Here is a 24,998-nt window from a genome sequence, read left to right on the forward strand (position 1 = left end):
CTGAAAATGTTTAAAAACCTCTTATTAAATAAAGAGGTTTTAAATTTTTGTTTTGTTAGCCACTCAAAAATATATTGGTTTAACTGCATCCCTTTAAAATGGATTCAAGCTTGCTTCTCTGCTTGATGTTTTTAAAATCTCAAATACACATGCCTATCACCAGAAGCAAGGAACAATATATTCTACTGCAAATTTCTAAACTTTATAGGAACAATTAGAAATGCTATTGAATGGCCACAAAACGTGTATCAGCTCTACTATTTTTCTCTGCAGCTTTGAGAGTTTGGGATCCTAAAGCAAGTTGTGATATCATATATCATATCCTGTTAATATAATGCAGTAAATTCCAAAATGAGCTAATAGTAATTGTTTCCAGTCCCTGCCCCGGAATTCTAGCAAGGCTACAATCCAAGTTACACCTTTCAAAAATGCATTTTTTAAAGCTTTGAGGCAACCACTGCTTTGGATTTTTTAAACCCCTGTAACTATTTATCCTTAATGGTACGTAGTTTGGGGATGATAAAGATGACGGAAAACTTAGCTAAGAAATGCTTGGAGGTGGGGGATAATGGTTTTCTGGCAAGACACGCGGATCCAACTGCAGAAGACGGTCTAGGTTGCAGGTGAATAATGTCGAACCTGCACGCAAGCGTGCAAATCGGCAGACGAGAGCAAGCGGCAGTCCGGACTCGGAAGAGCAGCGCGCGCCTGGCTGGAGTGCGGCTGCCGCGTTTGTAAGCCTGGAGGAGAAACAACCCCTGAGCAGAAAGCGGCGGGCTGGCGAGCGGGAGGGACTTGGGGGGAGCGCTGAGCGGTTCGAAAGGGGAGGCGAGTGTGATTTGTTGTTTGGTGACCGGAGCCAATAGAAAGCGTAGACTTCGGTAATATCCCCATGCGGTGACCGAGAGGAGTCAGAGCGAAGCGTCTCCTTCCCGCCAGCAGCCCCTTCCACACGGCTCTCCGCCTGGCTGCGAAGCGTGACACCGCCGCTCTCCTGAAGGAGACGTCCCAGGAGCCTCGCCGCCTCGGGTCTCCGAGTCGCCGCGTGGAAAGGAGCCCAGCGAGAGCCCCGTCGACCTCTCCGGAGAGAAGGCCAGGGCCGGCGGCCGCCTCGGCAGCTGACAGGTAAAGCCGCGCCGTCCGAACGGCTGGATGTGGCGCGGCGCCTTTGGGAATAGAGAGGAGCGTGCAAACAAGACGCCGGCGGACGCGGGCCGTTTTTTTTTCTTTGTGGTGGGCATGAGACGTGCGTGGGCACATTCTCGAAAGCGTCAGAATTTCTCCCCCTCCCCATCAAAGGAAGGGGAAAAATTGGGTCAGAAGCGAGGTTTTCCTCACCTTTTGGGGAAGACTCGTCGCGTGTTCCTTTAGGATAACGTGGCATCCTAGTCCGAGAAGGAAGCCACCCCCGGCCGCTTTCTGTCCAGGAGCTGCCCTGCCCGTCAGGCTTTCGCGTTTCTCAAATCAAAGTCACGGGTTCTGGACAATTAATTACCAGAAGACATGTAACTTCCAATTAGCCACATTGTTACATCCCTGGTTTGTCTGAAGCAATGGGTGGATCGGCTTGAGCTCCGCAGCCTAAGACAATTCTTGTTGCTGTGTAAAATTCGGTGCTAAAGTTCTTACAGTATTGTATTTCACTGTGATTTTTTCTTTACTTTAGGATAGACCTGGTTTAGGATTAAATGATTGGGGATGGGCCTGGTTTAGGATTAATTAATCTAAACCAGGATTAAATAACCTCAAGAAAAAAAAACCCCAATTCTAAGCACACACAGGTTTTAACCATCTGCTTTGGAAACATAGAATATGATTTTAATTATTTTGACCAGGAGTGTTACAGGAATAGAAATGCACCCTTGCTACAGGAGGAAGTTTTCTTTTTAAATTGAACCAAATTTTTAAAATTTTGAAATAAATTGGATAGATTTTTAGATTTGATATACAAAGTTAGGAAGTTGCCACACAGAAAATTGTGGAGATTTTTAATTTTAGTCCAGGATTGTATAAGTCATTACATAACTATCTTTAGGAGATTGTTGAGGATAAAATTAATAGCCTGACTTTATTTTCAAGAAAGCAACATTCTTAACAGGAGAAAAGGGGGGAGGAGGGAGAAAAGGATGGGAATGTGGAAAAGCACTCCGATTGAAAGCCTCCTGAATACTGTAAGTTGAACCTGAGTTCCAGCCAGTTCCAATCACTATAGAAAATGGTTTTTGATGTAAATCTACAGGAATCCAAACAATGCCTTCTGAATCAAATAGCAACAGGTGCATGGTCCACTCACTGGGCCTTAATTAGCACTTTGCATATCAGACCACAGTGGTGCTACTGCATGCTAATTCACTATGAAATTCAACATCAGTTCAGGTTCTTGACTTCCCACCAGCACAAATACAATGCAGGCACTGTGTTTCCTTGCAGGGTTTATTTTCTTTTTTAACATGTTGAATAAGGTAAGGAAACAAATATTGTTTAAATCATTGTTCTGGTATGCTGTACACAGGCTGAAACCATGCAAATGTAATTTTCTTTAACCTTTGTGGGTATATTTTTCTAGCCTTTCCTCTTTTGTTATCTGTTTATTATAAACCTGAAAGTAGAAGAAAGAAAAAAAGAAAGCACTTTTGAATGAAATGGCCAACCCAATCCATAGAAAAGTTAAAGTTGTGGGCTAGAAATTGAAATGATTCATACCTGATCCCAAGCATTTTCAGGTGTAATGAAAGAGATACTGCAGCTGGGAGCATATATATTTTGCCCTCTTGGCTTACATTCACTTTTTAGTGAAGAGCTGTAAAGCTGGCTCTCAGTGTGTTTGTTTTTTGATGGTAAGATTTGCTATACATGAATCCTCCAACTTGGGTAGTTGGAGTCAAATGCTATTTGAAAAGAAAATGTTTTAGTAAATAATTCAAAAGGTGAATTGCTTTCAACTCAGTGGGACTGCCTTCTGAGTAGAGGTGCAAAAAGTTGTAAGTCTTACTGAATTCATTGCTTGTTCCTAAAGCTATCTGGGGAACATGGGATACATTTGTTACAATAGCACTTATAGCTAGAAGGTGTTACTTAGAGAAATTATTTCATCTAATATGACACTTGTAAGATATTTGTAATGTAATTTTGGAAGCTCTTGGACATACTTTGAAAAACAGTGTGAGTGCCTCAACTTAGAAATGGAAGTAAGAGGCTAATGAATCTATGGGTGATGTTTCAAAGAGTCACCTTCCTAAGGATAGCTGGTTATTCATGGAAGCAGCTTAATATGTATTATTAAGTGCTAATACTAAATGTTTGGTATATAGCAAATGTATTCGTCATAATTCTTTATATTGTCTCAAAAGAGTGATTTAAGTTATATTCTGTCAATGGCATTAACATTGCATTGGAAACAGACTTCTGGTTTTCTTGAGAGTGGTTCTTTTAAAATAGAAAAAAACTTAGAAAATTTAGAACTTAATAAAATGACAGTGAAGAGTTTTGTAATACCATAAAAGTTGAGTCTGTTTCCTTTGGGAGGTCCTATAGAAGACAAGTTTTGATGAACAGAGGAAACCATCTGGGAGAGAAGGATGCGTGTTGCCTTTGCAAATACCTCTTTTTTCTGCAGCTCCTATACTTATTTCCCCCACCTGTAATCTGTTCCTTAGGGATGGAAGACCTTTGGGAAGGGTCCTCCCAGGAGAAAATAAACTACCCAACTGAGTGTTTTTGTGCTCCAGATTAATTCAGCTACCACTTGGGAAACTGCTGACTGAGCTTTATTGAATTGGTACATTTATTTAGGTCACCCATGTAATAATGGGAAAATAAGCAAATCTTGATTGGGTTTTCTTAGGATCCCTTTCGTAAGGGAATGGGTTCAGAAAAGTAAACTCACCAGTTCAGTAATTACGTACAGCACTTTGTAAAAATGGTTAGACTTTGCTTGGAAAAGAGTTGGGAAGCTGGAGGTGGGAGATTTACTGAGATACTACTGCTTTTCAAAGTGGTGAGGTGAAAGGTCCCCTGTGCAAGCACCGAGTCATGTCTGACCCTCTGGGGGGACGCTGCTTTTACAACCTTTTCTTGGCAGACTATAGCGGGGTGGTTTGCCATTGCCTTCCCCAGTCGTCACCTTCCCCAGCTTTTCAAAGTACATAGCTTAAAAGTGAATTACTATTACTAGTTAGTATGTGGCATAGAAGCAAAGAAAATAACTTTGATTGCAAAACAGCCAGGTCCTTCTTGTAATGTCTGGACTAATCTGTACACTCACTACCGGTGAAATCTATCAAATTGTCCTTGTGCATATTCTTGAAAGAAGTGGGCATAATTTACATGTGTCTGCCCCAACTGATGTGGACAAACCTTCAGCTGCTGTGGTTTGTCATTTGAGAGGTGGATTCAACAAATGTTAACTCACTTCTTACTCTCCAATTGTATCAGATTTTTCTAACATTTCCCTGGAAAACCCCCTTTTACCATAATCTGGAAGTTTTAGCTGCATATCTGATAAATTGTGGTTGGCAGAAAGGAAAATGTGGATCTCCTTAGTAAAAACAAGCCTCTACTTTCCCCCTTTTCTGTGTCTTAAGTATGGTGGCACACACATACGAAACAGACAGCAGTAATAAAAATACTTAAATACACCAGGGAGATTCTCAGTGGCTCCTCATTGCTTTAGTTAGCAGATCTGCAGGAAACTCAAGACAAATCCTGTGAATCAGTCTGCCTTGTGGCTTCAATCATTCAGGATGCCTGTCTTTGCTTCAGCACAGCTGCACCTACTGTAGGGAACCAACAGCACTAATATAAGTGATCGTACCTACCACCTGTGGATCATTTGAGTGGATATCACCACATCCTTTGGCAAGGGAGTTTTTAAACTCATTATGTATTGGGTGAATTATTTCATATTCATGTCTTCATGTTTGTTTGGTTTTTTTAAATCCCATCTTTTGTATATAGAACTGAAGGTGGCAAACGTATCTAACACTCCTACCTCCTATGTTCTCCACAACAACAGCCCTGTGAGGTGGGTTAGGCTGAGAGAACATGGCTGGCCCAAAGTCACCCAGCCGGCTTTCATGCCCAAGGGAGGCCTAGAACTCAGTCTCCTGGTTTCTAGGCCAGCACCTTAACCACTTCACCAAACCAGCTCTTGTATTTATTAGTTAGTAATTTACTGAATTACCATGAGGTCTACGGTCATTATTATGGGAAAAAAATATCTGTATCCACATTGTTTACCCTATGCTTAATTTTAAACATTTTCCTAAGCCTGTGTATCTTTATTTTTCCTTGTTGGGAAACCTATGATTAGCTCTTATTAACTCAAAACAAACTGTAAACTTTTGCCTGGTTGTAAGGATAGGGGCTGGAATGGTGTTACTGAAATGTTCCCACATCTATTGCAAAAGTGCTGGTGATGCCTCTAAATTCAATTCCACATATGCTTTTTCAGTTAAATCCTGTGTAGTCACAAGGGTCATTGTGTGCATTATTGAAAGAGGAGGAGCCATGCCACATAGCTGTCAGAGCTCTGGATGCATATTTATATATTTATTGGCAGAGCTTATAGGCCACTCCAATTTGAGCCCAAAAGATTGAGTTTTGTATTTTTTTTTAAATCAGAAGTCACACTGAAATGTCACTTTTCCAGAGTAATCTTATGCATATTTATGTGCAACTTGCATTACCCTGAATATTCAGTATATATAGAACTGTAGCCAAAGACTCTCAGGAACTGAAAGTTCTTCATTTGCTTTTCTCTTTTGACTAAACTAGTAGGTGGAATAACAGCACAATTACAAGAGTTACTCAGTCTAAGGCAGAGGTCCCCAAACTCTTCAGCTGATTGACCCCTTCATGACGTTTCAGATTTTTCATTGACCCTCCAACATTTATTATATGAATATAATTTAATACTTTAACTAATATTATGAATAATAATAAAAATGACTTCATAAAATAGGTAATATTTAAAATATGAAAAATACAAGATTTAACATGTCTTTTACTGAAACTGTTGATATCATTAATGGGAAGAATGCTTCTGATGAGCGTGACTGGTATTTGGTTGGAGATTGGTGAGTTTTAATTATAAGTCACCACATTCTTCCAAGTTCAGTCTGTTTCTTTTGACCCCTTGAATAGTCCTGTTGACCCTTGGGGATTGATATTGACCACTTTGGGGAACCCTGGTCTAAGATAAACTGCTGCCTGAGACAAAAGGTAAGATGCTGCCCTCCCTGCTCCACATGCACATTAGCAAACAATATACTATCACATGCAATTCATAAACAGCTGGGCTGGAGATCACATAGTATTGAAGCAATACAGAACTGCTATCTCCCCCACCCCCGGTATCAAAAACCTGCAGAGACGTGTCTTGAATAAGCTTATGTAGTCATTCGGAAGAAGTGGGACTGATCATTTTATTGAATGTTGGATCATATTGTATGAATCTCAGTCTCACATGCCATTGTTTTTAAGGATGTGGCTTCTTCATATTGGCGAATACCATCTAATTATTGTATTGGTATGAGTGACTATTTGCTTGTAGATCAAGAGTTAATGTAAAAAATCAAGAGAAGGTTTGAGTGACTATATTGTATACTTGTTTTCTAGCAAACATACTAGTTCATTGTTTTATTATTCTGCTTATATAATAGCTTTTTCCTTTGGGTTTGTAATTTTGAAAGAAACCCAACCACCCAAATTAAATGTTCATTTATCTGTCAGAGCAAATATCACATATGCAGTTTCAACAACCAAGTGCCATAAAACTATTGCCAAAACAAGCAAATGGTGTTCAGAATCTAAGGCATCACATCTGCACCAGTCTCTCTGCTCATTCAATTCAGTTTCCCACTTCAGAAAATTTGATAGAGCTTGTTGGGGGCAGGACAGTTTGTATGTCCTTAGACTTCATATTGCAGGTCTCTTCCATGGTACAGGAGTTAATAGAACAGGATGGTTGAAATGGGAAGAGATTGTATGTCTACTCAGGGAATCAAAACAGTTAAAGTTATGGAAAGGCAGGTGTAGTACTATACCATTGTCAATCTCAAGGGTTTTGGGAAGGGGAGGTATTTCATGCAGGTAGGATAAAACACTGCTTCCTGCTCCCTCCCTAGCACTGGATCAATCTTTGATCTGGGAAGTTCATATCTTACTCCTTGATTGCTGCAGTCCATAATGGAGTTCCTATCTATGGGAACTCTAAGTATTTAGTATTTAACAACCCACTGAAAAAGTGTTATAATTTCTCCCACACCCCTCCAGACCAATAAATAATTCCTTCAGGATTGGAACAGTGACTCAAAAGTAGATCCTGTGCTGCAATGGTTAGATGTGTCTAAGTTCGATCTTAGCATCTCCATGTAGGGAAGTAGATCAGCTGGGCTACCAGATTTGCTGCATTCCACAAAAACAGAGAGGATTCAGTCACTTGCCTTTTATTTAATAAGGCCAGGAAACTTACTGCAGAGTAGTAGTACTAAAGTAAATTCATCCTGGATTTGAGGACTTCAGCCAGAGATGTTATCATAGGCAATCTAAATCCAATGTTTATAAAAACAAGCTTGTTTCTTTGGTTTATAATAATATGGCATTTGAAGCTTTGAAGTCTCGTAGGAAAATGTTATATCATGCAAGACAAACTCTGTCCTGGACTTCACCACCATTTCTTTCTAAGTAAAATGCATTATTTTAAGGGAATTCAGTATGTTTACTATGATTGAGTTAAAGGAAAATTGAAAGTCAAACTAAACTCAGGAGGAAACTGATAAACACACATTGTACTTGTGGGGCACTGCCCAGCAGTATTGAGAAGTTTACAGTTTCATTTTGTTGGTTGTTCAGGCTTCTTCATACAGACATACAGCCAGCCCTTCATAATTGTGCCAGATCTCTCAAAGGTTGGAAAATGATTGAAATTTGTTACATCTCAATTTATTTTCTCTAAAATTATCCTGCTTTTATTATTGTTCTCCAAAGACATGATTTAATTCCTGGCACTAATGACTGAGGTCAAAGTTTAAGGAGACAAAGTTGTAAACAATGATTCTCGAAAACAAAAATAACGGAGCTGTAACCCTTGGGAAAGCTGATCTTGAGAAAGCATAGAGAACCTTATAGTTCAGATGCATTTCTAGAACTGTCATCTTTTCTAATTGAAAGAATATTCTGGAAACTTGGGCTTATTGCTGATAGTCTAATCAAGCAATGTATCTGTATAAGAGTACTTTTAAAGAACAAAAGTTAGAGGTCACACTACTGCTTCTCAGATTTAAAAACATAGCACAAGATGGAACAATGTTTATGTCCCAAGGTGAATGCGAGTAAATACTTGAGAAACAGAATAAGCAAGGATCTTCAGCTGTAGAGCAGCTGCTTTAATAAATCGTGAGGACTATGGTAGAGTTACCTTGCAGTTCATTCTGTGATATATAAATATTAGGAAGACAATATATGCAGTAACAACGGGAAAGAATAACTGATAATACTAAACTATCAAAAAGAAGCCAGTGGTGTTTTAGCAAGGTTTCTGGGTTTGTTGAGGATTTAAAATTAATATGTAATTAAAAATAATTGTTTGGATTTGTTGCTGTCTAGGGAAGATTACTTGTTCTTATAGAAAATTAGTTTGCTTTTCTATCAGATGATAATGACTGGAGCTTAAAACAGTAAAAAGAGAGCCAACAAAGGAAATTATAAAATAGACAAATTAAGTGTGTGGTGGGAATATCTGGCTTTTTCAGATGTTGCTTAACTACAATTTCCAGTGTCTGTTCCCACTGGCTGTAGCAATTGGAGCTTCTCGGAATATTCAGTGACATTTGGAGTAAGAAGATCATGCACCAGTGACTTACATTTAAACTATTGCAATGAGCTATTCACGGGACTGCCTTTGAAGACCGTTTAAGCACTACAATTGGTCAAAATGCAGCAGCCTGCTTGTTGGGAGGTACTGGCTACCAGAAACATGTAACACCAATGTTATGGGCCCTGCATTGGCTACCAGTAAATTCCTGGGTGCAATTCAAAGTGCTGGTTTTGCCCTATAAAGCGCTAAATAGCTTGGCACCTAGGCACTTGCAGAAGTGTCTTTTGATTATGGAGTCAATCAATGACTCCATAATCATTCTGGTTCTTTTCCACTTCCGTGATATGTGGAGGCCAAGGCTAGGAAGTGCTGTGTCTTAGTCATGGCCCTGGTTTTATGCAATGCCTTATAAATTAAGATTGCCTCCTTCTCTAATATCTTTCCTGAAGATGACAGGTGGAACTCTTCCAGAGAGCATTTGATAACTAATTTTGCCATTTACTGTTATGATAGTTTAATATTTTCTCACTTAACATGATTTTTTTAGATTGTATTATTTTAATTAGCTTGTTTACTGTCGGTGTTTTCATTATTTACATTATGAATATTTTAGTAGTCACTTGTAAACCACAGAGTTTGTTATAGAAATATAATACATCAATATATCAACAAACATCTGGAAAGCTACAGGTTCTGCACTCCTTTAGGCTAAGTACCCAAATGGCTGTCAATTAAAAAATGTCCTGTTAAGGGAGCCAGGAAGCATGCCTGCTCTATTGCAATTCTTGTCTTCTGGAATGATTCCCCCAGACATTGGTGTGGCTCCCACCCTTATGTTTAGGAGACTATTGAAGATCTGGTTGTTCTCCCAGGCTTTGGGGACAGGCTGATTGATTGTATTCCCTCCTCTTATCCTTTTGCCTGTTTTGATTTGATTGGCCTTGTTTTGAATACTTTGCTCTTCTGATTAGTTGTATCTATCATATGCTTTACACATATATTTGTTCTTAGTTGTAAGCTGCCCAGAGTCATTTAGGAGTCAGGTAGCCTGTAAAATAAATAAATAAATAAATAAAATAAATGAGCAGGTTAGGAGTTTTTTCCTTTGAATTTTGTTTCTTATCCTACTTCATTTGTTCATACTGTATGTTATTTTTGAAAACTAATCTTCCTTCCCTTCTGACGTTTATAGAGCTGGTTGCCCTTGGGTCACATCTTAATACAGCTTCTTAGCTAGCCTTGTGGATGGCAGCACCAGCTGACTTGTTAGATTCAGAAGTTTAGCAGGGTTAGGGCTGATTAATACTTTGATGGGAGACAACCAGGAAATTCTTCTACTGTAGACTAGACTGGGAAGTAAACAGACAAAACAACAATATCAAAACACCATTCTGGAAGAAAGCAGTGGAAAACCACTGTCATGTTGTTGCCAAAACAACTACTTGGTTTTGTCTGTATAGTCACCAGGAGTGAAGCCTGAGTTGAGAATATCTTTGTCTTCAAACAAGATCTCTGCCTCTGTTCCATAACAGGAATCAGGGAAGAATCACAGTGACTCCTTAGTGATAAAACAGTGGCCTGTTATGTTCATTAGGCAGCTCTTAGCTGTACTGTTTTGATGCCTTCAAGTTAGTCTTGACTTCTGGCAAGATTTCTTGGCATGATTTTCAGAAGTTGCCTTCTTCCTAGGGTTGAGAGAGAGTGACTGGCCCAAAGGTACCCAGCTGGCTTTGTGCCTAAGGCAGGACTAGAATTCACAATCTACTGATTTTTAGCCTGATGCCTTTAACTACTACTCCAAACTAGCTCTCAATAACTGTATTTAGCTAATTTCAGAATTGATTGGTACTTGGATATGAGGCCATCAAGAAATTCCAGGAGTGGGAAATTGAAAAAATATCAAGAAGGCCAAGAAAACAACACAGTCATATCTATTAAAAAAAGACAACAACAACAACAATGTACTGAGGGTCATAGAACCCCTGCAATGTGTTTCTTTCTATGTCCATTGGTCATATGATACTCAGTTCTACCTTGCTACCTCAGGCTGTGCCAGAAATGTCATCAATTTATTGAACCAGTATCTGGAGACCTTTACAGTCTGGATGGGGTGAAACAGGCTAAGATTTAATCACTGCAAGGTAGAGTTCCTGTTTGTACATGGAGGTTTGCACACAGCTCTGACATTGTCATTCATGGGATGGCACTGCCTCTGAAAGAGCAAATATATGACATGGGGGTCATCCTGGATTCATGGCTGCTGCTTATAGGCCACTGGATGCCATGGCCAGAGGGACCTCTGTTCAGTTTCAGATGCTGTGCCAGTTGTGATCCTACCTAGAGCAGGAGATCCTGCAATAGTGACCTATGCCTTCATCACTATTCACTTGGACCACTGCAATATATTTATTATTATATTATTATTATAAACATAACAAGGTGAAATCACAGCTGCCAGTTTTTTAGCTGGTGTTGGCCTTCATTCACATAGAGTTCTTCCTAAGAACCTAGGATATAATGTATCAGCATAGTATGTGTGCAGGTTGTTGTTATTATTATATTTTATCGCACCTTTTTATATATACTTCAAGGTGGTGAAAGTACCTAATTCTCCTGCCTATCTTCCTCACAATAACAATTCTGTGAGGTGTATCAGCTCCCTTGAAAACCATTCAAAAGTTCCAGCTAATCCAAACAGCCTGGTTGTTGGTTGGCACTGGACTCCCTGAACATATTACGCTAGTGCTTTAGGTCCTTCAGAGGCTTCCTGTTGGCTTCAGGGGTAATTTGAAATGCTGGTAATGACCTTTGAAGCCCTATATGCTTTGGCACTGTGATACTTGCAAGACCATATTCTCCGGCAAGTATTAGCTCAGTCAACCCATGCACACTATGAGAAAGTATTGTTGACCCCATTCTCATAAAGTTCAGGAGGCTAAGTCTTGCAAATATTGTTTTTGAACAGCTGTGTCTCAGTTATAGAACAGCTTAGAAACCAGGCTTGTCTGATACATTATATCCTAGGTTCTTGGGAAGATAGTATATATATTATCATGGATGTTTTAGAATATAATTCATGTTGTTTAGGTACTTACTTGGTCTAAAATGCCAAGAGTCTGATCAATTGCAGATAGAACTTTAAGAAATAAATCAATGAAATATTGTGTTGCTAAGGTATGAAAGTGTAAGTGTATGATAGATGGATGTGTTCTGCATCAGCAGATTTAATGGAGGTATGGTGATGAGATTGGAAGAGACTTATCTCATGACTGATAGATTTATCAGTGCAGTCCTGAGTTGATAATAGAGGAACTCTATTCTAGCTGTAGCTATAAGCTTTAGAATGTATTCAAAGAAAATCTGCCTGTGTGGATATGAACAGTATCTGTACCTTCATTCATGTAGAAATGGGGGAGATGGGGAAGCTGTCCAAACAAAAGTAATGTACTTTTTTCTTGCCCTCAGCTGAACTAACTTTTTAGGAATCTGGGTTGCAGGGAATAAAAATCTGAACCGAAATTAAGTGCAGTTATGAAGAACAAATACACAGACACACAAACATGAAGCGCCCCAAAGAGCTTTTTAATGTTACTGAAGAAAATCCTAAGCCCTATAGAATAGCTCCATATTCTATATCCAACATGTAACATGCATCAGTGATCCTTTGCTAAACAAAAACTGGGGGATTGGAGGGCCAGTCTATTGCTCTTGGGTGCTACATGTGACCATCATATGTGAAGAGCATTAGATGAGAAAAGTCTATAGTAGAGATGAAGCATGCAGAACAGGAGAAAACTGCTTCTCTGGAAGCAGATTGTTAGCATCTGGTATTTGGATGTCAAACAGATGGGGGCTTACAAATAAGAGCTAACCCTCTTTCCCAACCATCCATAGTCAAGTCATGATGCTAAGCTCTCCCCTCCCTGCCCACTTCTAGGTTGCTGTGTGTAATATGAAATTCTTTGAAGTACTGATTTTCTAATATGCACATTCATGCTGATCTGGAAAACAGTAGATATGGCCTTCTCTCTTTCCTAAGGTTCTAATAAATGAAATGCCAGAAATACTTGTGGAGTTCTTGGTGTTCTCTGAGCTTGGTTGTTTGCTTGCAGGTGTTTCATTACCCAACTAGGTAACATCAGTGCGCCCTTTCCTGAGTGTTCTGATGTTACCATTGGGTAATAAAACACCTGCAAGCAAACAACCAAGTTGAGAGAGCACCAAAAACTCCATAGTTCAACCCTGAGCTACATATATTCTTTTCTGTTGGAGAAATACTATATATATTGTTTTACAAAATCAATTGAGTCATAATTCTCTTCCCCCTATTACTGTATTATATTGTTTCCAATGATCTGTGATAATTTTTAGAGGGAGACAGAAAGGATACATTGTTTCTTCTTGTCTCAAAATGTCCCCCAAGCAGCCTTTGTACATTTTCATGTGAAAAGGAATTATTTGTGAGATGCCTTATTAAGAGGGGATCTGCTATCAGAGAGGGTGAGTTTCTGAGTATCATTTTCTTGGCCCTGAAGTTCTCTTGAGTTCACATCATGTTTATGGGCTTTTCGTTGACATCTAGTTGGCCACTGTAGGAATACAGTGGCTTTGGTCTGATTTGTCACGCTCCTTATGCTCTTAATCTGTTTGGATCTTCTGCTTTGATAAGAAGCTTGTGAGGGAGTATTCCATAAAATTCATTACAACCTTAGAAAAATGCAAAGTTCTGCAAAAGATCTATTTATATATTCCAGTAGGATTACCACCATAACAATATATTCACAGCATTTATTGCATTTGCAAAGGTATTCTTGGGATAATCCCTATGGTAGAAGCACCATTAGACAGATCCATTCCTTACTGTGAATCAGGGAAAGGAGAGGAGTCGGGGTTTTATTTTGTCAGTGAGCAATGAATCTTTGGTGACATTCTTCTTGTGTCCTCTGCAGGATGGAGAACTGGAAAAGCTGAAGAGGTAGTTGCATGGCCTATTTGGTTTCAGCTATAGCCTAGAGAGAAGTGGAACTGGATGGCACATATTTCTCACATTGTATACAGGCTGTTAGAAATAACATATTTAAATGTGTTATAATAAGAACTATTCTTCGCAAATATAACTTTATGTGAAAGAAGACTAAAATATTTTGACAGAAGAATGAGAGGGAGAGTAATTGAAGGTTAACAGTGCAATCTTATGCATGCCTAATCAGAACCAAGTCACTTCGCCTCCATGTTCAATGGGATTTACCCCTAAATAAGTAATATAAGCTGAGAAATCAACAAAAGAGTTCAGAGTTTGGCTAGGAGTAAAAGTAATTTCTCTCCAAATTACTAGGTCAAGTCCAGCCTTAACAGAAACTAATAGCAAATAATCCTAATAATAATCACCCAGCCTTCCTTTTCAGTCGAGGTCACCTTTTCCTATCAGCTCATTTGATTTACTTTAAAAAGTATCTGTAAGCTGAAGCCAGACTTCACATATATTTACCCAAACCTCCTTCACATATATTTACTAAACCTCCTTACACAGATAACTTAATCAAGAAAATATCAGTGTTTTAATGAGGCACATGTAGGACATTCCTCCTGGATTCTTTTAGGCTTATTCTCTTACAAGCAAACATAGCCAGTGCCCAAGCAGTACACAAATACACGTTTTGAGATATATGTTGAGAATTGGTGGAAAACTGGACATGGGCTAGAGAAAGAGAAACTCCCCCTGAACGGTTCACATTCTGAACACAAACTGTACATAATTTGGGGGCTCTTTTAATCTACCATTATATCTGGATACTCACCATTGATATCTAGCTAGAAATGTCCTTTGACTCCAGTGGTTACTCACAAATATAAGGAAAGCTATCAAAGATGCTTTCCAGAAGCTATCAGTTCTACTTTGGTCACACTCTTTTTCTTCTCTTCTCTCTGAATGCATTTGGTACCTTACAAACAGATCAATAACTTCAAGATTACCAAGGGTTGGGGGTGGAAAAACAGTTCTTTCTTTTTATCTTAAATGTTTTTTTCAGATGTTGCCAGGCAGTCCGGCCTTGTAAAAACAGCAACAAGTTTAAAAACATGATTTTTGATAGAGGAATTAGTCAGTGTGCCAATGTACCAGAAAACAATCCCTTCCATAGTTCTCCCCTCCCACTTCCATCACTTCGTTGAGCCTTCAAATAACCTTCCGTTCTCCTGCTCATTTACTTGAAGCAGGTACTACTTTTGCTATAAATCCAGGAAGGAAATGAAATATATTTTCCACCATAAGTACTCTCAAGGGGGAAGAGCTCCATCCAGGAGCCATTATCCTCAGATTCATTTCTTTTAAATGCTAGTTTGTAGCCCTTCTAGAACTGGAGCTATAAAGCACTGTGGATGGTCACTCTTTGCCTTTTTTGTAAGAAAACAGGACCATTGCCAAGGGACTGTGAATCTGGTACATTCTGCAAGGTAAGCCATAATGTACTTAATTCATTTGCAGAGAAGGGGATTAATTAGTGTATATCAACCCTGCAGAATAGTCCAGCATTTATTATCCTGTCTTCTGTTGTGCAGGTTTTTTAAAAACAAATAGAGTGAAGAAGTTCCTGAAATTGATTGTAGTAGCAGTTAATTTGTTATGGAGTAGAGGGGTTCTGGGATGTCTGTGTTATATTGAGCAAGGTTACACATTTTCTCTTATCTCTTGGGTGGGTCCTCTCCTTTACTCTTGGAGAGCAGGCCTTGGTGGTGAGGCAATTTGTCATAAGCCCAGAATTTAGAGTTTCCTTATGTGTCATTAAAAAATAAAACCTCTTACTGTGAGAATACCCAAAAGAGCTGCATAATTCTTTGAAGAGGTGCTTTGCTGTGATGAAAATTCCAATGAAGCACCCACTCAAAGTTACTTTGAGAAGCAATGGCGCCCCATTGCTTCTAAGAGCAAAGTGAAGCAGCCATGTGGCTTTGCTTGTCTGTGCTTCACGGCCCCTCAATATCCTCTGGCACTTGCTAAAGCTGGAAGAGGCTTTTCCACAGGCACAGCCCCTGCTCAGAAACCTCCTTCAGCCATTGTGTGTGGCTGGCTGGCTGGCTGGCTGATTGGGAGTCACCTCTCTGCCTCCCTCTGAAATGAAAGGCACAGGCACATGTTTGTGGAGATGGCTACAAGAAGACTCTTCACAGCCGCCTTGATTGTGTAGAACCTGGTACTGGTAGAGAAGTTTGCGAGGAGATTGCTTGCAACGTTCTCAGCAGCATGGAAGCTGGAAATACTTTGAGTGCTTTGTTGAGATAAACTGTGTTGCCTCTTTGCTCTGATGAAGAGGTTCATTTCATCTCAGTGGGACAATGCTCTTCATCAAAGTGAATCTAACTCATCTTGTAGTCCTTGTTTAGCAACTGCCTCATACAGTGACTGTTTGCAGTTACCACGGTGATGAAAAAGTAACATTGTGACCAATCCTTGCATTTACAACCTTTGCAGGTCTGTAAAGGAAAGAAAAGCTGAAGTAAGATCATAAGCACAGTCATGGTTTCACTTAGGGACCACTTTGCTTAATATCTGGTCCCAATTGTAGTTGCTAAACGAGGTCTACCTGTCTACTATCCAATCTTTTCTATGTTGCATGGAGAACAGAACCATGGGCTGGGCTGTCAGCTAGATCAAGTGTCTGGATCGTCAGTGTAGGTTTCTTTGAAGTTAAGTCTTGTTCCAGTTGTAATTAGATTCTAGCTTTTACTGAATCTTACAAGGTTTAGAGGCATATTACAACCTCCTGCAACCATCAAGAGTTTCCTTTCCTTGTCCATGCAGAGCCCTTTCAGGCCCTGTCGAAGTAGTGATGGAGTGGGGAAGAAACCTTCTGGGGAAGACAGATCACTCTTTTCCTGTCAGCACTGTTGATAAGTTAACCCATTCGGTCTTCCCTGAAGTAGTGTCTATTGTGGGTGGTTCTGGTCCAGGCAAGCTTCACCTGAATCCTAACACCTCTGCTTTAGGTAAATTTGCTCGAGAAGGCAGTGAACAAAGGAGTAATTTCTCTTTCTGAGAGAAATATTTATGTTGACTCTGTATTAGGGTGCTTGCTTTGATGAATCTTTGATTGAAGCATCTCCTTTAAATGAGTCATGCAGCTGTGCCATACCCAGTTGACAAAAGGGACTTCCTAAAAACTTCCCTTTTCCTAAATGAGAAAATTCCTGCCTAGATACTTAGTTGACAGGCCTCACTGAGGCAGAGCATCTAGCCTGTATGGCATAATGCACCCTGTTGAGGCAGATCCCTGCAGATCTACATACCACTGCTCTTTATTATACAGAATATGTGGAGCACATTAAAATTCTGTTGTGTCAGAATCTGTATCTTTTCAAATAATTGATTTACTATTTTCTGCTAGAAGATTCTGGCTAAATTTCCTTTATATTTTTGTTAATGTATGTGTTTTGTTCCATGACCAAAAGACCCAAGATAATCATTTTGGGAAGAACTTGATAGGTGGATAAATGTCAAATCCAGTCTAAACATCTGGTTGACTGTGCAACCAATCATCATCATAATAATCCTGCATAGCATGTAGGACAACAAATAGGCTTAATACATCTATAAAAAAAATAGGAAATTCTCAAACCCGACTCCCCCCTCACGATTCATAGTAACACCTTCCTCCTTATATGCTGATACTGAATCAATGCCCTACACACTGGACCCTTAGTTAACCCCAATGTATTGCTTAATTAATTTTACTATTTGAATGCCACCCCTCAGAATAGGTTTGGGGGGGGGGGAAGTGTGGGCCACAACAGCCCAGCAACAGTGTCTGTCTCTAGTGTAACTGAAAAGAACAATAGAAGTTGGGTGAAGATAGATATAAGTGAAACAGTTTAGAGAGGATAGACACATCGATGGATAGATGGATAATTATATCTAATTGTTATGGCTGTTTCAATTAGTTATGAGCTCTTCCTTTAATAGGTGGCAAACTTTCTGGGATTGTGATGAACAGTTAGTACAATCCAGCCTAGGTGCTAACTTTGCACAGCTATACAGAATCCATGTTGCTGAGTTGGTTATTGAAAAAAACAAACTCTGAATTTCTTTCTTAGTACTGTGTTCATTTTTAAGGATTTTTTGCCCCAACTTTAACATGACTTGCAATAGCACAGCTAGTATAATGCTTGCCTTGTAAGTCAAAGGTTCCTGATTTATGCTGATTAAAAAGGATTGAATATGGGAAGAAGGGAACCATGTAATGTAATTTTAAAGAGGGAGGGGGGATAATAAGTTTGTTTGTAACTGCTGTAAAGAAGATCGGAAGTTGCTTTTTGTATATCTTTTTCTATCTGTATCATTTTCTGCACTTTTTTTTCTATTTCTTAATTTTTCTTAATATTTCTTCATGTTTATCTTTCACCTATGTTAAAATATCTAATCAAAATTCTATCATCTGTCTGTCTGTCTGTCATTGCTGATTTGAAACCCAGGAGAAACTTCTTTGAAAAGTAGTTTTTTCCCCCTGAGCTTTATATTTTGCCCTTTGCTTTATTATTATTCTTTTTAGCGTGGTTCCACTGTATTACTGTTTTCCAGTCACCTGAGACAGATAGAAAGGTTTCACCCTAAGCTTCCAGACAGCCCAGAGATTCCTTCCTCTCTGAAGTAGCCAATGAATTGTTGTAGTTAGCCTGCAACAAATTAATGTGTTCTAGCCTAAATAGTTGAGGTTATGACAGGGAAAAGTGTGTTCTGAAGCAGAACAAAGAAGTGTGCCATGATGTTGCTTTGAAGACGCCCCCCAGAAACAATTGCCTGCCTGTTCTATGGGGCTAATGGGCAGTGCAGGTAAGCCCTTAATGTAAGGCAGCTTCTTAAATTCTTGTGATCTCATCCTGAAATACTGCAGCTGGGAAATCTGCACTGTTTAGTTTAGCTAGGTAAATGAGTAATAACAAATCGAAATACAGTCTGATAGAAAATGTCCAGGGCTATATGAAGGTGCATCTGGACTCAAAGAAACTTCCATCAGTTAGCCCCCATTATCATCCTGTTAAGTTTGCCAGTAGGATATATAGGAAGAGAAGCTCATAATAGATTAGCTGTAATTACTGCCCAGTGGTACCATTACTAAATTCTTCATTTGTACGTTGTACAGAGGGTTGCATTGCACCAAGGAAGATTAGGGCCAGCTCTGCATTGCTTAAACAATTTGCCTGGTACGGCGTTTGCTAAGATGAATGAAAAAAATAAAAAAAATAAAACCACACACACACAAAGTCTCACAGGCATTGCAAGGAAAGGGCAAAGCAGTAATCAATACATACTGTAGACTTTTGTTACTTGAGATCAGAAGGAAAGGTTTAACATTCAGGCTAATGTGGTTTTATTTGGGTCTTATTCTGATAAACATCCTTTTTTTTTAGGCTTAAACTGGATTTAACAAATATGGATATTTCCAAAAAACATGCATGTCTTGAAGAGAACTTTTGAATGATTCAGTAGCCTTTAGCTAACTTGCTATGTCCTCATCCTGCTCTTCTTCCCTCTCTTCTCAGGATACTGTAATATGCCAGGAAATTTTCAATTAAACATTCTCTTAAATCCAAACTAGGAAAATGTGGTTAGGAGTTTCAGAATGAACTGGGATTTTAAACCATATTTTGAAATTGGTTTCAGGTTTTCGCATTTTCACAACCAATAGGAAAGTATGGTGAATGGAAAACTTTGGGGTTACAGTAATGGCAATGAATTGAATGGGGAAGGGGCTGAATACCATGATACAAAGTTTGTTTGTAAGAGCTCATTGAGTCAAGGTGCTATTGTCTTAACTATTGATTTGGACTACCATGTTCTGAAATTTAAATGTGGGTGCTTCTTTTGAGGAATATTAAATATAGTTAATGTTTGAGATTGCAAAGAAATGTAACAGTTGTCATTTTTAAATGTTCATTCCTGTAAGCTGGGTGATTCATAAAATACATTGATATATAAAATAATGTCTATCCCCTGCACTCTTTCCCAGTTATCACTCAGAATTCTCTGGGGAGGAAATTAATTCTTTCTCCCTTCCACTTTTAGGTTCTACAAGTCTTTTAGAAAACCAGGATAATAAACAGTGATTTAGGGAAGGAGGAACAGAGCTGCAGGATTTTTTTTCCCCTTCAGAGCAGGAACAGTAACTAAAATATTGTCCTTAGTTTGGCAAAAAGTAAATTAGGTGCTAACAATGTTTTCAAGATTTTTCTGTTAAATGGAGTATAGGAAACCAGAGAATGAATATGACCAAAACAAATGCTACATGCTGGTTTCCTTCCCTTTAGCAAGTTTACTACCTCTCTCTAGCACTATAAATGGTAACTGCTCTTTGCAAAATTATTTAGTTTCTAATTTAATGTGAAAGGCTGCATTTCACTGGCAGAAGATCTTTGCTAAGGCTTAATGTTATCTTCAGTAGATCTTATTTCTGCTTCACTATGTTTTGGATTCTAGTCTAATAAACTTATTGCTATGTTACGTGCGTGCATGCACATGTGCACACAAGTGCATGACTATGAGCTGCCTTCAAAAAATTGACAGTGGCATTAGGTATGAGAAAGGCACTCAGTTGCATGACTGATGGAATACAGGCGATGTGTGCACTTTTCCCAAAGCAGTGCCAAGTTCGTGCCTGTGTAACACCTTTTCTGTATCTTTACTCACATGATCAGGTAAGTAGGGGCTCGGTGAAAGTCAAAACTGATGTCGGCTTTAAAGCTGAGGGGATAAGCTGGGTACATGTGGAGATATACAGTATGTAGCAGGGTCTGTGTGTGTATAGTTCTGTCATTTTCATTATGAGTCCTGCAAGAATCCCTCTAAAGCATGTTCATCAAATTGCTCCAAGCTCAGCCAGATGAACACAAATAACAGTTGAGCTTTGATGGTTCTCCTTCATCCATTCCATATAAACTATTCGTTGAATTCCTTGTAGAAAGTTGTTTTTGTTTTAAATTTCTATTCAATAGTAGTTTTAAAGATCTTGAGTCAAATGGAAGCTGTATTTCCACTCTGGATGTGTTGGGATACCACCCCCATTGTCCACAGAGAACACTGAAGAGACACCAGAAGATCTGGAAGGCTCTTCCAAAGCCATTGAGGCCAGTGCGATAAACAAGTATGGTCCGAAATAGCCTGCTTTTACTTTCCTAGACATTTTCTATTTTCCTCTGACAAAACTGGAGAAAAGTGCTCGTTATAAAATTTTTATTGCTGCTTACTTGGCCAATTTTTCCAATTGTGCCAATAAAAACTTTATAGCACACTGTATCACTACATATTGTTTATCTTGCTTATTTTTGCTTTTGTCCTTGGTTCACATCTCTTTTCCTCTCCTGAAATCATGGTTTCTATGGAAACTAATTAAGATTCAGTGCTGTGTCTCTATCTGTAGCAATTAGAGATCTGCTGGGTACAGCTCTGAATCAGGCTAGAAGTGTAACACACATCCATTGGTCATCCCTCCAATTATCAACCGCAGTCATAGTATTCATCTCCAAAATTACTGTTTTGATGGCCCTTTCTGAAAGCTGTGCTGTAACTAAGATCTAAGATATTACAGGAGCATTGGCCAAGTCATTTTCACTTGATACCAATTTGGTCTGGTTTCTCCCTTTTGGGAAAAGAGTGTTATAGCACATGCCTGCTTGCACACAGAAAAATAGAGGCTTTGGGTTTAAGAGCTAAGAAAGTATAGATGGGTTTCAAATTACAGAGTAGAACCTCATACTATGCTGAACCATAATATGATTTGTTTGATTTTGGTCTAGTGTGTAGTATGAAGCCAGACATGATGGGATTATAAATGTATGGCTTAGTGAATTCTGTGAAGCCTCCCTAGCTAAATAAACAATAGTTTAGTGCAATGTATGAATCCAGTTAAAATGATCTTAGGCCTCTAGATAGGTCAGATGATGTTTAAATTAATATGTTGGCAGGAAGGCCATGGGGAGAACAGAAGCTCAGCAGCAATGGAATAACTGTCCCAGGTTTTCTTGATGTAATGCAGCTTCCCCCAACATGCAGGTATGCTGAGATTACAGCTCCCAGAGTTCCTAAGCAGCATGGGCACTGGTTGAGGAAGGCTGATGGGGAAGGTGGTTTTAAATCAAACACTATGATTGAAACAGAAACAAATAATACTAGCCATTATCATAAGGCTGAACCTGGAGAATGCATAACCAGTTGCCAGCAGTCAACAGTGACTCGAAGGCACCTCCCCCCCTCCACCAAAAGAAGTATGGCGTAAGTAAAGAGTGGGTGCATTTGCTTCATAGCTCAGCAGGATGGGAAAATGTTCTCCTTTAGCCTTCCCCAAGCTGATACGCTCAGAATTTGTTGGAACTACATCATCCATAATTCTTAGCACATCTGAAGTATAAGGTTTGGAAAGGTTGATTTACAGAACAGAACCCTGACAGTTTTCCTCATATTACCCAATGTATTTCTTTACTTAGACGTTGTATAAATATTAAAGCAACATTCTTCAGCAGCATTTTAATTATTGTAGGATCCCTGTCACATTATGACCAATAGATAATTTTTTTTAACAAGTAAGGACATGATGGATTATGGTGTTGTATGGAGCCAGAGAGATATTTTGTAAAACCTGTCTAATCTTCAGATCACCACATTTAAAATGTTATTGTGTTGGCTGAACATTTTGTGTGAAGTGACTGTTTTAAATCCTTACACTTCAGGCAAGCAGTATTGGAAGAGCTGACCTGTAACTGGGACAGCTGCCAATACTGGGTCTTAAAGGAAAGTCTGAGGTATTCTTGAAGTGTAATCCTGTGCTTTGAATAACAGCACAGTAAGGAGTTGTTTGCCAGGCATGGCTTACCTAGTAATTGTGATGCTTTAGGAAGCAGTGTTGCCAATATTGCCTGCTAGGCCTGTTCAACTCCTCTGATATTTGAAGAATGACTCTCAGGAGTTGACGATTCTCCCCATGCTGCAGAAGCCCCATGTTGTCTAGTCATTAGAGCGTTGGTGTGGCAGCAAATGCTGCTTCTCAAGCTGGATCCAAGTTAATTGATCTCACCCATATCAGTTCTCTTTTTAAAAGGCTGATACACATCAGTCCTGAGGCTGAGACTTAGGTGTAGCACCCTGAGATCTGGCAAAAGTTAGAATCAGCAAGAAGCTCTTGCTATAATATTAAAATTTCCAGGTCTGTCTTGCTTTTTAGTTTGATCAAGGGAGTCACTGGATCTGATGGATATTAGTGGTGCATCTTCCTGGGTACTGCTTAGACTTTACTTTGTTCTTAACATGAAAGTTGAAGCACTGTCATTTCTGTTAAAGTTTATAGAAGAGTGCTTGCTTTATATGCAGAATCTTTTAAGTTTAGTCTTTGGCAAGCAGGTAACAGAGAAGGAACTTTGCCAGAAACACGTTCAAAGACAGTACTTACCGTTTTCCTCTAGACCATAGCATTATAATATTCTCTCATATAGCATTTCCCATGAGATACTGCACTCTACTTTCTAAAGTATGTCACCTTTTCCCTGTTGCAGGCTACTATAAATTTAAGTGCCACCCCATTTACTGCTAATTGCGAGAATGTGGAATTTCTGCACAATTTCTGCTGCTTCCAGTTGTTGATCATTAGTGTAGGAAAAGCAATGATAATAGTAGGAAGGGACCAAAGACTTGTCTGATATGTCTACCAATAGTAGCTAACAGCCAGATGCCTGTGGAAAATGTGCAAGCAAAATGTGAACATAGCAGAAATCTCCCATTTATGTTCTCCAGCAACAGATAGTCACAGGCCTACCACTTCTGATACTAAAGGTAATCTGGAGCCATCATGACTGGTAGTCAGTGATAATTTAATCCTCCTAATCCTTTTAAAGCTATCCAAGTGGGAGGCATCACTACATTTTGTCTTAGCAAATTGACTTCCTTTTATCTATCATGAATTTTTCACTGTTCAACTTCATTGGATGACCCTGGACCCTAGTCCTTTGAGGGAAAAACAAATATATGCTTCTCTTAATGCTCTGCATAATTTTGTACACTTCTATCATGCTAATTTTATTTATATTTTAGAAGGGTTATGATATTGGCAATTTTTAAAATACTTCTTCCTAAATATTCCTCCATAAAAATTTTTTTCTTTTTTTATCACAGCAGCACATTGCATTGATTTCTTCATTGGGTTCTCATCCACAAGATAGCTTTTCTGGTCAGGCAGTCTAAGAGCAGTCATCAGTTTCACCTTGGAGTTCAAACAATATGGTCTAAAACTGCATTTGTCACCTTTAGCAGACTCCATAAAAATGTCACTTCATGCACAGGTATCTGCAACAATCCAGTCACATCTGTAGCTGGTATTAAAAATAATTGCTTTACTTTTTATTCTCCTTGCTATACAGTTGTAATCAAAATTATTCAACCCCCATTGCAGATCAGGTTGATTGTCAAAATGTACAAACTTACAGCTGTTAAAATCAAAGAAAAGCAATTGAAATAGCTCAACACAACAAATACTTCAAGTGATGTCCCTAAAGTCAACTGAAAATGCAACTTACAATGACTTCTCCAGTCTCAGAATTATTCAGCCCCCTGAATAGAATCCATCACAACAGCACACATACAGTATGCAAAACAGGTGTTGTCTCAAGCACACCTGATACAACTAATCAAGGGCTTCAGTAGTTGCACCAGGTGTGCTTGAGCTGGAACACACAAAATACCTGACCTGGCTAGGAGTTTGTTGAGTGTCACGTTTAACTGCATGTTAGAAATACAGTATGGCTAAGTCAAAAGAATGGTCCAAAAAGGCAAGAGAAGAGATCATCGCCCTTCACAAACAAAAAACAGGATACAAAAAGATAGCGAAGGCACTGAATGTTCCTAGAGACACCGTTGGAAGCATAGTTCGCAAGTTCAGAGTTAAAGGAACAGTGGTTACACTACCTGGACGGGGCAGAAAAAGGAAGCTGTCAATGGCTGCAGTCAGATTTCTGAGAAGGCAGGTGGAGAGAAACCCTCGAGTGACTGCAAAAGACCTGCAGCAAGACTTGGTGGCAACAGGCACTGAGGTTTCAGTGAGCACAGTAAGGCGTGTACTAAACACAGAAGGTTTCCATGCCAGAACTCCAAGACATACACCACTACTGACCCAAAGGCACAAGAAAAGTTGGCTCCAATATGCTCAAA

General features: G+C 39.2%; 1 protein-coding gene across 1 annotated transcript in view; it reads left to right on the forward strand.

The window, feature by feature from the left end:
- Positions 1 to 931: 931 nt before the first annotated feature.
- The window catches only part of GREM2 (gremlin 2, DAN family BMP antagonist), a 31,540-nt gene continuing 7,473 nt past the window's right edge, over positions 932 to 24,998 (forward strand). Inside the window, exon 1 of the mRNA XM_063306360.1 lies at positions 932 to 1,125. The gene's annotated coding sequence lies outside the window, so the exon portion shown is untranslated. The remainder of the gene's footprint in view (positions 1,126 to 24,998) is intronic.

Source organism: Candoia aspera, chromosome 1 (genome assembly GCF_035149785.1).
Source record: "Candoia aspera isolate rCanAsp1 chromosome 1, rCanAsp1.hap2, whole genome shotgun sequence".
NCBI classification, from domain to species: domain Eukaryota; kingdom Metazoa; phylum Chordata; class Lepidosauria; order Squamata; family Boidae; genus Candoia; species Candoia aspera.